Source organism: Lepisosteus platostomus, chromosome 4 (assembly GCF_059453375.1).
Source record: "Lepisosteus platostomus isolate fLepPlt1 chromosome 4, fLepPlt1.hap1, whole genome shotgun sequence".
Taxonomy (NCBI): domain Eukaryota; kingdom Metazoa; phylum Chordata; class Actinopteri; order Semionotiformes; family Lepisosteidae; genus Lepisosteus; species Lepisosteus platostomus.
This window is the reverse complement of record NC_142614.1, coordinates 66,936,302-66,951,871: the sequence shown is the minus strand read 5'-3', so window position 1 is coordinate 66,951,871 and position 15,570 is coordinate 66,936,302. Positions and strand designations below refer to the sequence as shown.

The 15,570-nt window shown below is 36.6% G+C and overlaps 1 protein-coding gene across 1 annotated transcript in view; it reads left to right on the top strand.

Annotated features, from left to right (window-relative positions):
• Positions 1 to 3,109: 3,109 nt before the first annotated feature.
• Positions 3,110 to 15,570, top strand: part of LOC148673648 (uncharacterized) — a 55,110-nt gene continuing 42,649 nt past the window's right edge. The window contains exon 1 of the mRNA XM_088630353.1: positions 3,110 to 3,164. The gene's annotated coding sequence lies outside the window, so the exon portion shown is untranslated. The remainder of the gene's footprint in view (positions 3,165 to 15,570) is intronic.

Sequence of the window (15,570 nt, the reverse complement as noted above, 5' to 3'; positions counted from 1 at the left end):
TGGGTGCAGCCACTTGAGTTTTTGGCTGTTCTTGGGGTGTTTTGACTTTAATTTGTGCATCATCACGTGAAATGCACTCTCAAATAGATTGAAAATAAATGTAAAGATTGACCTATACAGTATCCTATAAGACTTTTTTTTTCTCCTGATGAACTCCTGGCTTTGGTGTATTGGAATCATTGTAATGCTGTGTGGTGAATCACCCCCCAATAATTATGAATGCATTTTTTGCAGAATTCATCCTGCTGCTGTCATTACTAGTTACATCACCCGTAATGATGATTAAACTAGTCTAATAATGTCCGTTCTTCTAGTACACCTTTTTTCTTGTGCCCTGAAGTGCCTGTTTAGGGATTATTGGTGTATACATCTGAGCAATTAGAAGACTGGATGCAAAATTTAAGATCCTCAGGGACTCACCTGTGAATTTCCGCACACAGCCAAGTGTGGAAATCTACTGTAATTCTAGCTGACTGATTTGGAGACCGTAAGCAATATTCAAGGATAAAAGTGCACCATGGTACTGTAAATACATACATTTCATGCACATCCTATTATCCCTAAATGAGTTAGAAAAAAAAATGCAAAAGAGCTACAGCATTCCATTTAAGCACTAAATCTGTGTGTATAGTTTTAGTTTCCTCCCACAGTCCAAAAACATATTGGTAGAGTAATTGGCTTCTAGGAAAATTGCCCCTGGTGTGTGTATGTGGATGTGTTTGTGTCTCTGTGTGTCCTGCAATGGGCTTGCTGGGTTAGGCTCCCCTATGACACTTTACTGGATAAAGTGGTTAGAAAATGGCTGGATGCATAAATGTCCGTATTTTCTCCTTTCGGTTTTTACTTACATAGTAAACATTCTCTGAATGGAACTTCGGGAGCAGGTCAAACCCTAACCTTGACCCCTTCACTTCCACAAAGTAAAGGTATCATGATTCCCGGACACGTACATGCAAATTGGTACTTCACTTTCCTCCTTCCAAGCCATTATGGTCGTTGTAGTAGTTCCGTGGTTCATCAGTCTAAAAAAGAGGGAGATGTGATGCAGGTGAGTTAAGCCAATAAATCAATCTAATTCTATTCTGCATTATTCTGTCATAATTAGAATGTGACTGAAATGCCAGTAACTTAGTAACCCAAACTTATTAATTGCAGTGCTAGATTTACCAAGGTACTTCTTAAATAATGACTCACATTGCATGCCTCATAAAGATTATGAAATGTTCCGTTGATTGTCAAACCTGAAGTGACTCATTCTAAGGTGCCATCCAAAATGCAATCCTGTAAATCAGAAAGTGATCACAGAGTAGGTAGAATACATAACGTGATGTTGTTGAGCATATACAAGTACTGTTCAATACAGATGTTCGAGTGGGCTGCTGTACCAGTGTGCATGAGCAGAGCGGAATGAGGAAGGTAGAAAGCCACAAATAAATGGAGAAATTTCCTTGAAGGTAATAAGATGATCATTGAGAGCTGTGTGAAAGTGTGAAACCGCTTTAGGGATGATTATGAAATTAATGGAAGCTCTTAAGTGAAGTTCAGGAAGGGTGACGACAACCAAGCAAGAAATGGCATGCCCTTTCTGTTTTGAATCGTAATCCTTCCCGTCAGCATTTCTGGTTAGCTACAGTACATCCAGTACAGTATATCACATGCATAAGTCCTGTTTTTTGCCTTTTCCGTACAGCATCCTTATTTCACCACATATCCACCTTTGCAGCTAGCCCTTGGTTAACACCTCATTCTGTATGAGAGGCTGGACCTCCTCATCCTATGACCAGGTAGCTGTTCCCAAGCCAAGGTGGCTAAACTAAACCAAGTGTCAGTATACTCAAACTACTCCATAAACACCCTGAAACGCATCTACAGTAAGTCTTGGGCGTTATTCCTTGTAAACTGCATGTTCATAGTCAGGCGTATCATTCTTAAACTAGGCTCACGCCTTCCCCAGTTCTCAATCATAGACTGTTTTTTAAATTTCTCTATTCATAAACAGATTTCTACTTTTGGTCACCTTTTCAACTCCCCCTACCCATTCTTACAGTATCTTTTGTTTTTCTCCCCATTACTCCTTTGCATAATACTCCTGCTCTCTCACACCACTCCCCACATGACTGAGGGAGGGCAGGTTTTTTTTCTTCTTTGTACTATTCAGTATGGTTAACGTTGACATTAACAAAAATACAGGGAAACACAGTTTCTGCATTCCTGAAAGGGAGCGTGGGTTCCTGTTGTATGTGCATTTTAAAAAGTCATGTAATATTTTTGGTAACTGTCATGTCAGTTAAAATATTTTCTGCTTGAGAGAGGAATGCAGTCCTTGTAATATATCATTAAGTACATACTCTGCATCCGAAGACAACTGGGAATGTCAAGAATTGCAAATATCAAAGTGGCCTCACAACGTCGCCTAATGTTTAACCTGAACAGGTGATAAATTAAGACACATTGAACCTTGGTCTTTGCTTGTGAATATTGAACATTGAACCTTTGGTTGTGAATATATGCATAAATTATGAATTCATTGTGCATTATTGTCTACACTAGCTCAGTCTAATTGAAAGCCAAGAATGATCAGGCTAGTTTGCATTTGTGAGGATAATGCACATGCAATTTGCACGCTGTAAACCTGGCTTGCAAGGGCTGCCACCATTAAAATTAAATATTTTTATTGTCAATTACTATAGCACTTAATTTTGGCTCTTGTAGCAAATTACACGTAATTTTAAGAGAATTCCTTCCAGTCACCATTTTTCTACATCTTACTACTTTATACACAAGCTCTTTGCTCAAAAGGCATCAGAGCTGGCCTTCACAAAAAAAAAACTCCTTCGGGTTTCCTACAGAGAACTTGCGTAGGGTATTTTTTAAGGGAGCGTTTTCTGATGCAGTACTGTATGTCTGTTTTTTTTTAACCTTCGAGATCTGCATCTCACCGTTTCCAAGTAAACTTTAGCTTGAATCACCTGTCTGCATTTTTTTTTTGGTGTACGGTATTTGTCAATTACGTAAAAGGGCAGGACATGTACTCCAGGTGGCAATGAAAGTCTATTTCCCAGGTGTAGACTCCACCTTCGCGATAATGGCTTGATGAAACCTTTCTAGAGAGTCTTAAGTCTGCAGCGATCCGAAGAGCCGAGACGTTGCGAGGGACTTTAAAGGTACTGTACAGTATGTCAGACGTTAATGCGTTTTGTACGATATAGGACCAGTAGTGACTTCCCCACAGCACATAACAGTAATTGTAATGTGCGTGAGGAAAGTACTGAGGGAATGTGCAGGGGGAAACTGTTGATACCGTACATACGATTTGGGAAGATTAATTTAGATGAAAGGATACTCCGCGGAAACTGGAAAAAACTTCACAACTGACCCGTTTTGTATTCGGTAGGCACATGTTCAACAGATGTCTATTACTAATCCGTCTACGACCACGCTGAAATGATTTCCAAATTAATTGCTTTGATGTTAATGACAGACGTCATTCCTGCTCTTTAAAATCTACAAAATCGTGCGCCTGTTCTTTGTACATCTAACATTTCTGGTAAATGTATACCCTTTAATGATGTGTAAATACTGTATACTATATACTGTATGTTCAGCTTTAGTGGGCATTTTGTTTAAATATTTTAAATGTCTTTCTCCTGATTGTTGCAATTGAAATTGTCAGTATTCCCTAACGTCTCAGACAAACTGATGCTTTAATATTTTAAAATAGTCACTTCGGCGTCAAAGTGACAAGTAACTTTAATTTTACTGCTATTAAAGAATGTTTTTCTCGTGGATGGACATACTGGATAAACAACTCGAAACCTCGTAATTCTAATCCAACGTTCTTATGAAAGAATAGAAATAACTTTATAATATAAACAAATCCCAAGGCTTCTGATACTGTGTTCTTGATATAAGGCTGCTGTAAAGTTTTAAGACCTTTAGCTGCAATTGAGGAAGGTCAGTGGAAAACGTAGTTTCTAAAAAACACCGGGCAATTATTGATTTATATACGGATGTTAGCGTTGACCATTTACATGGATGCAGCTGTGATGCAGTGAAGGATTATGAGATGCTGCACTGTATATATTATTTGCATAGTATAGTTAAAGATGGGATCTTTTGTGAAACCAAAAAGACTTAGGATTTACCAAAATGACTCCCTTTCCTAAGGTTTTTGTTTTATTCCAAGCCCTTTAGCACTCCAGTTTTCTCCTGTTAATTGGTTTCTATGGGAAATGTTAAAAAGTTCAGTGAAATGCATCTCTATATGCAGAGCTAGTGATGCATGAAGAAACTGATGCATTTAAAATGAGCTTGTGGGAAGGTAATGCAGTGAGTAATGTTCTAGAGAGATTTTCACAAAATAAACACTTACTGGTGGCTCTGTGATGGCTGACAATTATAGACCCATCCATCTATTATCAGAAAGCCACTTATTCCTGGTGAAGGTCCTTGTAGTTAAAAACAAGTTACGAAAAAGAGTCCTTTTGCGGATATCAATGTAAAGTGCTGTTTTCTGACCATCGCAGTGTGGGAAGTTGTTAATTCAGTTTGCAGATAGTCTTATCCTCACTCTGTCTCCCAAATATGTGGCTTTATAGGGAGGTAAAGATTTAGTTCCTTTCGACAATTGAAAATGTCTGTGTAATTTTGATCACTCCTAGGACCTCTAGGAACTGTATAAAGGTCTCTTTCTCTTATGAACATACAGTTTTTACAAACTAACGTATACTTAAACGTAATTATTTTTCCAGCAGAAATTAAAGTCAGTGGCTCAAAAGCCTTCTTGTTTGTAGTTGCACAAAAGTGATATATGAAAAATTAAAAACATTTTAACAGGATTTGTGCAAATAATGTGCTGCCCTGAAAAACTAATTCACATTGGTAAATTCTTGTCCTCCACACAGTGGAGCAAGCTATAACTGAACAAACCTGCTGAACTTGAATAGGCGTTTTTTTTTTCTGACAGCTCTTTAACCGAACATGTGAGGTAGCAGTTCATGTATTTTTTAATAACACGACTAGCTGTAGCACAAAATATTGTAGCCTGCATATTGATTTTCTCTTTTACTTAAACGCATTTTATTGTGATTTCTAGTTAAAGAATTAAGGGACATTTATTAATGAGAATGCAAGATGTTTCTGTCAGCTCATGGAAAAGGGGTTCTTGAAACCTATATAAAACCAAAAAATGTATTAATGGTTTGATTATTCATAGTGAATACTAAGCTTGGTGCAGTGTAACCTGCTAATTTAAAAAATAAACATATTATCTTTTGTGAGAACACATGCAGATATAAACACTTTGAAAAAATCAGCAAAAATCTAAAAGAAACATATGTAAGCAGAAGGAAATCATTATTAAAAAGATATACAGTACAATGAAACATTTTAACATAGCCTTTTACAAATTTTAAACAAATTATTATTTTTGAATTGAAAATTCTGTGTACTGTCCTGTAAATCTACTGTATATGAATAATCCACAAGGGTATAATTCCTCTTAAAATGTTATATTTGCTTGTTGTACCATCTAATGTCTTGGGGATTTACATTTTCATTTAAGCTTTAGATTGACGTTATTCAATTTTACATAGATTCAAAACGTTGAACTGTTAAATATTTGACCAGCAAACAATATTAAGGGACAGTACGGATCTGTCTGTTGTAAACAGGCCATTTCATTTACTTGGATTTGTCGGTCTAAGTTATGCCTTTTATATCAAAGTCAAACTTCCTCTTTTTTAAGGTGTTGCCCACTGCAACCTATCAGTAAAGTTCTGCTTCACTTGAAGCACCCCCCAATAGATGACTACAAAAAAACAAAACTGCATTTCCTTGTCATTCAGGTGCTGCAACAGAGATGTCGACAGGACCTTTTCTAAAATTGCCTTAACCTCACCCTGGAAAAAACCACCACCCTAACATTTGAGAAGCAAATGTTGTTTTCTTGTCCTTCAACTACGGCATTTCTGTTCCGCTGGCAAATGAACATTATTGTGACAGAATATATAATGGTCTCAACTTAATATTACTTTTGAGACAGACTCATCACTTAGTGCCATTTGGGAACTACAAAAGATGACTGATTTAAAACTTAATTAAAAACACTGTATAAGCCTTACAAACACATTGAACTCATTTTTTATGTTTGCATTTGTCGTGAATATTTAGCATTCAAAATGCATTGGTTTAAAAGAAAGTATAGAAAAATTAGACACATTAAGTTCAATTGATTTTATTGCCAGTGTCCTAAAGTTTAAAATAGTGTTTGCATGTTTGTTTTATTCTGCAGCCTTATTTGGTTGATAAGTCTGGAATGTTGCAGAGCGCATTCCCAAAATAATAATTGGGACTAGAGAGTCACTAGATCTTAATATGTCCACAGATAAGAGCACCACTACATACTGTAAGAATGCTGAGAATGTGAAGACAATAACCTCAATGTCAACAATTTCCCTTTCTCTCACAAAAAAACCCAGTGGAAAATATGGGATGAAAGAGTAATGACACTTTAATTAAAAAAAATATATTAGAGCTCGTTCACAGGGTTGCTGCGAAGGTGCAAAATGTAGTTTTACAGGACTGAAAAGGAAATTTCTTCCCCTTTTTTTCTTCTTTTTCTTCAGCTCAGTCTTAAGAAAGTAGTACTTGTGATGTCTTACAAAAACCATGAATTTTGTCATCCATATTTTTTTCTCCATGTGTGACAGGACAGTGGGTGCTACAGTCACTAAGAAAATAGTGGTCCAATTGAATTTGTCACTGTCTCATCTCAAAAACATTCTACATAATAATGGTCAGATGGGCCTACTAAAGCAAATACTCCACAGTGTGTATTCATTCCATGGGATAGCTCTACTTCTTCAAGTCCTTTGTGGTGCCTCACAATTTACTGATTTTGGTTGTGCACCAGACAACATATTGCTAAAGGCAAATGAGCCACTGCAAACTTACTTTAGACACTAGTTATCTGCAAGTCTTACAGTGATTAACTTATTTGAAAAGCTTCAGATGTATTGCCAGTTGCATGAATTTGCATTATGAGGCACTTCTGAATGCCAGAATTCCCTTTCCCTGTTCAATAAACAACAAAATAAAAAAACATTCTTAACCACAGGTAATGGCCAGTTTAAGCAAGTGTTACAAGGTAGAAGTTTTGACATGCTCATTAGATCATCTGTTTTACGTTGTGCTGTTCTTCACTTGAACTGTGTTCATAAACCCTCGCACGCAATGAAAAGACAGAAAAGTTCTGACATAACACAAAAGGCGTGACGGAACACGAAAATAAACGACATAAACGAGAGAGCTACACGCGAGACGTCACCATTGAACGGCACCATCTTGGATTGTCATATAGGGAATGTCTGTTCTTTCCTGTAATAACAGAGGGAAAACGCATAGCATTGACCTGATTTTGTGTCATTTTTGGACGTGTCTTTCTTGCCCTATGATGGCTTGTCTGTCTACTCATTATGTATATGTACCTGTATATAAATGAGCTCTTGGCTTTTAATGACTGCTTTTAATTCACAGCTACGGTTCTTGGCTTTAAATATGCAAAAGAAAGAATGAGAGGTTTAAGACAGTTCCTTCTCCATAGTATTGTGATATGTCATTAGATAAAAGCTAATTAATTTCCATAATTCATAGCAACTACATGGTCTTAACACCATGATCCTGGACAATGTTTCTTGTTAGATACATGTATGTCTGCCATACAGCAACCACTATGAGAGTACAGTAAATTGGAGAACATGTAGCTTAAGAAAAAGGAAAAGGCATAGATTTGTTGAAAAATGTATCTGTTATCTGTGACAGTGATACCAAAGAAACACTGATTTGATTTGCTAAAGACAAGCAAGCTCAGTGAAACTGTGGATGTTGTATCTTTCGTCCAGAAAATAATCATCATTTTTGTTTACTAAACAAAATAACAAAATGGCCTAATTTGCGACTTGGGGGCTGTCTGGAATTTCATGTATTTTTTATATTTGCAGTGATACAAAGGGCAAGTCTAACCCCATCTGTTAAAAACTGTTCAATCTTTCCTGGCTTGTGCCACTCATGCCATTTCTTAGATAGGATTTGAAAAGATGGGAGATGGTAGCAGTATTTTATTACAATAAAGAACATAGGCCTATTTGAAATAAACATTGTTAACCCCCATTATAACATTATTAAAATGTTTACCTGCACTGAGTCACTGAAGTTCATAGACAGGTATCTGAAGTAAGACCTGTAATTGTCTTGACAGGCACAAATTATTTGACATTGTGATGTGACAGACTGAAAATCAATTGTGTTTCTTCGTCCAAGATCTAAATAATTCCATAACCACTGTTTTGAAAGTAAATAAAACTCTTAGAATTGTATACCATTTTGTAAAGAAACTATATCGTTCCTAAAAAGTCACTGGAAACTTGTGCCTGGAAATTAAGAACTTCTGTTAACTCTACGTTGTTTGTTAAGTGACAGCCACTAATTTTATGTTTGTAGACAATAAAAGAGGAGGCTACTCTTGGTGGCCATCAGTCCCTCTTCTTGGTATTGGCTGAGGTTCCTTATATCCTGTCCAAAGGTTAAGTCAATTCTGGGAAAATAATATGACAGGAGCTAAGTAGTATTTATATTCCTTAGAAAATAAACAACATTAAAATAAAAAAAAACCATGAAGACGGATTGAAGACATGTTCTTTCAGTTCTTGATAGATGGCATAATTTTCTGAATTTCATTTTATCTGCGGTTTGTTGTGTTTTGCTAAGCTGAGATAATTATTGTAATCATTATTTCAAGAACTGGAACATTTCTTCCCCCAAGTCAAACAACTGACATCTCAAATGGAATGATTGCCAACCCAGTGGCCCTCAAGCAAACCCCTTTTTGACAGCTTTAAAAACACACCAGCAACGTATTACGCAGCTCTTGAACGTCGGTGCCTTTTAGCCAGTTTGACAAGGAAGAAGAATTTCCTTGAAGGAAACTATAACACCAGGTGTTCAAAAATATAGGTGTAGGCATGACAGACCTGCTAACTTTCTTAGGAAAGAGTGTCTGCAAAAGAGTTACACTCAATATAAGATCTTTACAGTACTTATGGGATGGGATACTGTGCAGTTCATCCCTTATCTTTCTGTATCTTCTCACTTTGATTGGGGATTCAAAATGATTGTGTTAGACTAGTAATCTAGTAATCAGACAAAGCGGTATGTTTTGTGTAAAGACAATAAGCAAATTTGAGAAAATCTCTTACAATGTTGTATCTTTGCACAAGTCAACATTATTTATTTGCCTGCTCAAATGCAAACTTGTTGCAAGAACGGACAGCTTTTCGGTTAAACCAGTGCTGTTTTTCAGTCAGGTTGTATAATTTGAACGATGTTCTCTTTTTTTCACATAGAGATTAAGTTCCTTTAATTGCAATAAATTTAGGTTTAATGCTGCAGCTGGGAACACCTACATAGAGGACCATCAGTTCAGCCTAACACCGCAATCATTTTCCTGATTCCCCACAGCTCCTGCCCTCTAACTAGGTACAGCAGTGGCATTTTAAGGTTAGCGATAGGTTTCAATTATGGTTAAGATTATTGTTTAGTTTAGGAGTTGAGGTCAGGGGATACTGTATCTGTAGGGATGTGTTGCTTTGGGAACTGTGAATATTCCTGGGCAGGGTTTAAGTGGTTGAATAAGGAGACTTAAAGAGAAACTAATAATTTTATGACAAAAGAATTATCTAAAAGGAATGTATGTCCATATAATTTTGTGTTAAGAGCTTTAATAAATTTGAAGCTGCTGTTAACATGGTGCCTAACTTTAACTGTGACCCAGCCCTTTTCCTTTTGGAGTAAATCAATACTTCAGGCCCTTTCACATAGTCAGTGTTTTTCTCCACTATTCTAAACCATTACCTGTAATTCCTGTTGAGACAGGGTTTTCAGTATTCTGAATAAGGAAACATTTAAAGCACATTAACATGATGAAGGAGGACTGCCATGCTAGGGAAGCAGCAGTGTGCATTCTTTAATGTGTCATGAAATACTGTACCTTGCACCCCCAAGTGCCTCTCCTTTCTGTGCTGAAAGGGTTAATTAATTGCACACCTGTTCGGTTTTCTCCTTAGTGTTTCGTTTCATGTTACATTAGGAGCTAACTGGAATTACTGTTTTGCATTATTAAAATGTCTGTGAAGTGTCAGCCTTGATGTGATGTCATTAACATTTTAATCTGTTAATAAAGCGTTAGAAAAGGTTTGTTACTTGATGAAAAAGGTTCACACTTGATAGATCAAAGATGAGGAGAGATGTCAGGCATATTTCTTTTTTACATGGTGTATGTAAGCAGACACCAAAACATTAAGTTCAAATGCAGTCACATCTGAGGTCTGAAGTCTGTTCAAACCCAAGAAACCTTGGAAGCCTTTTCGCCAAATAAACTGTTGTATTTTTAAAGGGACTCACATGTTTGCACTTAAACACACTTCATTTTACATTTATTAAAATAATGACTCTAAGAGATCTGAATGATAGGTGTTCATTGTAATACAGGCCAACTTGGATCTGCATTTAGGAAAGGTGTGTTACTTGAACTCCCATTCACACAGTTGTCTGGTGTGTATTTCTCCAGGAACTCCTAATAGTGGCAGTTGGCCAATGATGATGTGACTTATTTTATCCTAGTTCTGTAAGTAAAAATAAATTATTTAAAGTTTACTGAAGTGTATAAACTATTAAATATATACAGTAATGTAAGATGTGGGGGTGCAGTCCTACAAGTACTTAGAGGTACAGTACATCTGGATGATAAGCTGGAGTGGTCTGGTAACACTGACGCTCTGTACAAGAAAGGTCAGAGCCAACTCTATTTTCTTAGGAGGCTCAGGTCCTTTGGTGTGTGTGGAACACTGCTACACATTTTTTATGAATCAGTGGTGGAGGCGGCCATCTTCTACGCTGTTGTGTGCTGGGGCAGCAGCATCATGACAAGAGATGCAAAAAGGCTCAATAAACTTATCAAGAAGGCTGGCTCTGTGTTGGGGCTGAGCCTTGACCCCCTGAAGGTGGTGGGTGAGAGGAGAATGCTGACCAAGCTCACAGCCATCATGAACAACACCTCTCATCCGCTTCATGGGACTGTTACTGGGCAGCGGAGCACTTTTAGTAACAGACTGCTCTAGCTACGGTGTTCAAGGGACTGTTTCCGCAGGTCTTTCCTCCCGGCGGTTGTCAGGGTGTATAACGCTGCCCTAGGCTAGGACTGTTAGCCCTTCATTTGCTCGTCTAAGACGGCATGTTGCTCCATTATACTTTTTGGACAATCAATCTGTATAAACCTATGCACATTTTGCACATACTGTATTCTATTGTTTTTACAGTGACCATGATCATCATATTTTGAACACACCTATGTATTTATTTTTATTTATTTTGTATGATTTTTCGTCTATTCTGATGTCTGTTTTTGCTTGTCTTGGGCTGGACTGCTGTAACACATCAGTTTCGCTTCAGGATCAATAAAGTCTTATCTATCTGTCTATTTATGTGTGAAATAGCAGCTGCTGTTCAAATAGTTCAGGGGTGAACATGTTTTGGCACCATAATGACAAAAATGTTGACTAATAATTATTAGTTCAAAAATGCCTTTGTGCAAGTGGTGCACCTTTGCCTAAGGTGTTTTTGGTCATTCCTATTGATTATGCCTGCCAAGGATACTTAGTTTTCTGTCTTCATCAGATATGGCTTTTTTTCTGTTTCTGGTTTTCTTGGTTTTTAGTGTTTTTACATTGTGTGTTGCACTTTTTTCCACCTCATGTGATTTGCTTGAATAAGAATTGAATACCTCTCCCTAAACACATATGACAAAAACATTTGGGAAATGGATTATTAGTGTCAGTCGTGTGACACGTTTTAAACGATTCTTCTTGTTTTCAATGCATAGACTAGGAGACGCACCTTTTCCTTATCCCCAAAGGCATCGCAAGTTTTTAACATACTGACTGTGAAACAAACGGCACGTGTACTTCATCAGTGAGCGTCACTGAAGCAGCACATCATCAGCTGTGTTGGATGAGATTAAGTGTGTCAATGTGAATGGTGTACCGGGTGAGTTGAAAAGCTCAAATGGAACTTTCGCTCTCTTTCAGTGGTACCTTACACAGAAATAATCACAGATATAACCAAATGCAGGCTTGATCATCTTAAACCATGTTCGTTCTACCAAAGGAAAACATTAGTTATGCAAAGAAGTGTTTGGCCTTGTGTGGTTTGTGAGACAGATAACTTTTTATATTTTCAAAATTCTCTTTTTCAATGGGTTAAGCTGAGTAAATTAGGAATGTAAGATGTGTTTCTTGTGATTAATAATGCTACAATTAATAACATTTGAGAGCAATTCCGATGTGTCTCTACCATGTGACCTTTTACACTTGCTGAATTATTTGGGTGTAAATTTTATGACTGTGAACCTTTATGTGAGATAAACATGTCTAACCTTGTGAGAGCTCCACAACTTCTCAAATCAGTTTTATCTCAAAGTTCATTGAGAAAACAGCTGAATCCTTAAATGTGCTGCTCAGGGGCTATGATTACATGTTTTCATTTGTCTGCTCAGTTATCTTATCAATAGAGGGGAGTTTTCCCTTTGGTTGTTAAGATGTTACATAATTCCTTACTTCTTGAGGGAGGTTTTGTATAGTGATATACTTGGATATACATTACATGCCTTACATACTGTACAAGCATGCCTTAGAGAAAACCTTTTATGAGTGCTCACACTTTGTACCTTTAACCTTAGAAGGCAGTTATTGTGTACAAATATCTTATACCTTTATGAATCCTCGGGTTCAGTTTAGCTTTTTAAGTCTATAACTCTTTGACCCCTGAAATGTACGTTTTCACAGTTAAGGAAATCCGATCCTTTCAAATTTGTAAGTTAGCAAATCCTTGCATCAATAGGAGTTAATAATAAACAAATTTCTTATTTCTGTATAAAATATTGGTAGTGCTATATGGAAACTATTTTAGCATAGGGCTGTAACTGTATCTATTGTTGGACTATTGACTTTATTCTTAAACTTGATTGCCTTTCTCTGACAAACAAGTACCCTAATGGAGCAACATGCTAAACATTGTATGGCCTGGAACACTAAAGTAAAGCTGTTCCAGCATGGATGTACAGTACTGTGTCTTTCTATTTAGAATCACCAATATTGTTACATCATAGTTATGAGATAGGCAATAACACAATAAATGCTGTAGAGAATTACTCAGGGTTGATGGTGGGTGTGTAAGATTTATGCCAGGAGTTTTCAAACTCTGGTTCTCTGGCACGTGTCTGCCAGCTGATGTCTAAATCACCTGCATTTATCTGCTTTGCTTATTTAGTCTTTTAGTTAAATTATTTCTGCACTCAGTCCTGAGTTTAAAAAAATACCCTGCTTCAAGCTTTTTGTTTCCAATAGCATCAGCATACAGAATTTTAAGATACCTCTTCTCCATTACTTTACCCTTATGACTGTAGAGCTTTTAAGTGATTAGTGTGTATAATGCACAGATGATGAACAGCTTTTTTTTTTCCTAGTGCAGAGGTCCTACTGATTACATTTCAGCTAACACATTTGAATGAGAACAACTCTGATAAAATGTTTTAAAGCATTTTTTTTTCATAAAAATACCCCAAATAAAAGTGAACTCAATTAACCCATGATTATTTATGTGAATGTTATAAAACCAGAAGACAGCAGTGTCCCAGGAACAGGGCTGAGAGCTACTGATTTATACAAAATCAGTAGAAACTGATAGAAACAAGTAGAAACAACAGAATGGGAATTGTGGGTTTGTCCATTTTGAGCTACGGATCAATGAAAGGGAACAGTAGTAGGGAGGAAGAGGAGGCGAGTTTGGTATTACATACAGAATGTATTGCAAGAGGTTCCAGCGGTCCAGAATCATGATCGTGGAAAAGTACCAGTGTGTTTAGGATGAATATTGTGTCAAATGCAGTTCCTGTCCAGGTAGAGTGGGGATTAATAGGCTGGAGAAAACTAAATAATAATACAAAAATGTGAATAAACATTGCAAAAAAATGCAGTTTTTCTTTACATTTTGAAAAACTGTAAGATCTGTGGTTCGGTGCACCAAGTAACAAGTGTGTTCTCCTTGTTATTGGTAAAAGATGAGTAGTGCCACCTACTGTTCTCTTGCAAACCATATACAGTACCTCTGGTCAAAAATGACATAAAACCTATTCAAGTCTGTTGAATGACTTGCCAACTGTAGATGGGTGGTAAGAGTACAGCAATTTACACACAATATGAATGGAAACTGGTACAACACTGCTGCCATTCGCACGCAAATCTTTTCTTTAAGGGAAAATGCATTCTTGTCAAAATTCTACATATCATTAAGCTTGATATACCTCTTAAAATTGACATTAATATTCTTTAGATATTAAATATCTTTTCATTCACACTTTAAAAATGTTCAATCGTTATTGTGTTACAATTGTCTAATTAACCAAGTAATGTTATGAGGTCAGCTTTGAGAGAAATCTAAAATGTGTTTATTATAAGGTTTTATCAAGATAATCTAGGGTTACAAACTCCTAAATACATACTGTAGTATTAAAGTTGAGCATATTTGTTGTTTTTAAAAAGCAAAATAAACTAAGAACCTGACATCTTTCACTACTGAAGCTTATCCAGTAAATATAATACCCATGTTCATAAGGTAAAATTATTTTTAATCTCTCCATTTCCAGCCTGTCCATTATGCTTTTTAAAATCCATCATTCAAATCCCTCTTGCTACAACACTCTATACTCTATTTAGCCAGAGAGCAAGCAATCTGAAAGTTCATTCAGAGTGGCACTTAGAGAGCAGGCATTCTGAAAGTAGACACTTGTAAAAGCTATTAAAGTTAATGTTTTCTGGGAAATCACTGAAGCTGTTCGGGAAACTTCTCATTCATGAATGATATGAATACTTATTTATTTGGACTTCCAAAAAGTTCCAAAAAACATTTCTCTGGGTAATTGTTTCTGTGCACAGGTATGATACAGGTATTTTCTCTTCACCTTCACCATCATGCAATGAAGTGTATGATGCTGTTATCATTATTGGGTTTACAACACATAGCCTAAACATGTCATTCTATCCACATCACAAGAGTTACTTTAAGTAATTGCCTAAAATCTGCTTTAAGTCTTAAGCCTATTTTCGTACAGCAGTACAAAATGACTTTGTATTCATATGATCATTATATGTCTTTATATAGTTTGATCATTTAGATTTAAATACTCAAATTATTATGTGAAATATGCCTAGACATTTAAAATTTATGCCCTCTTTCAAAACCCTGAAGTCTGTCAGGTGCAGCTTTTCACTCCTTTGATCCCTTAAATCCCCACTCGGATGTAGGCTTGGTTGGATTTCTTGGACCCTTACAGTATCACTGTAAGTAAAAATCAAATCAGGAGATATGGGTGACCATGCTTGTTCTTCACTATGGATGTCAGAGTACCTGTCTGACCAGAATCCAAGTGTCCACACATATGTGCAGAAAAGTTTTGCTGCA